Source organism: Morone saxatilis, unplaced genomic scaffold (assembly GCF_004916995.1).
Source record: "Morone saxatilis isolate NCDOM2014 unplaced genomic scaffold, NCSU_SB_2.0 Contig11, whole genome shotgun sequence".
Taxonomy (NCBI): domain Eukaryota; kingdom Metazoa; phylum Chordata; class Actinopteri; family Moronidae; genus Morone; species Morone saxatilis.
Genome location: NW_023339663.1, coordinates 5,413,497 through 5,414,166, shown reverse-complemented (window position 1 = coordinate 5,414,166; position 670 = coordinate 5,413,497).

The following is a 670-nucleotide window of genomic DNA, read 5'->3' as shown; positions in this document are numbered from 1 at the left end:
ATTTACTGATCACCACAACTGTTTCCTCTTTGCAGGTTCACTGCAAACTTAACAGCCCGAAGAGTCTCAAATTTTACATTTTGGGATATGTAATTATTTGCTTTCTTGCCATGAGTTCAATGAGAAGCTCTCCTTCACAACGGAAACATATTCCTGAGGGACTTATCATTCCTAAGGACTTCTTATATTCATTAGGGACTCACAATTGTACAATTAATATGCAGCTTGAGCCAGTTAGCTTAGCTTAGCACACAGACTGGAAAAAAGGGAAAACAGCTAGCCTGACTTCATTCAATGGTAACAGAATCTGCCTATGAGCACCTCTAAGGCCAGATTCCAACCAAATCAGGCACCGCAGCGATTATTTACAGGGTGGTTGAGCAGTGTGGGAATGTTTATATGTGCTTTAGAATGTAAATGCTGTGAAACAAGAGGAAAATAATGTTTTTTTTCTTCACTGGCTTTCTCACTACCGGCACTCCCTCTCCTCATTCACTGTGCCTGGATAGCGCCTGTTTCAGCGATATTTCAGGCTGGCTGGAGCAATTTGAATGGTCTGATTGCCATTTCGTCACTGTCACAGGTTACAGTGTTTTGTTGTGTCCCCTGCTGCCCCCACTGCTGCAGCCTAAACAGACTACCCCCACTCAAATGAATGGGAGGACTGACC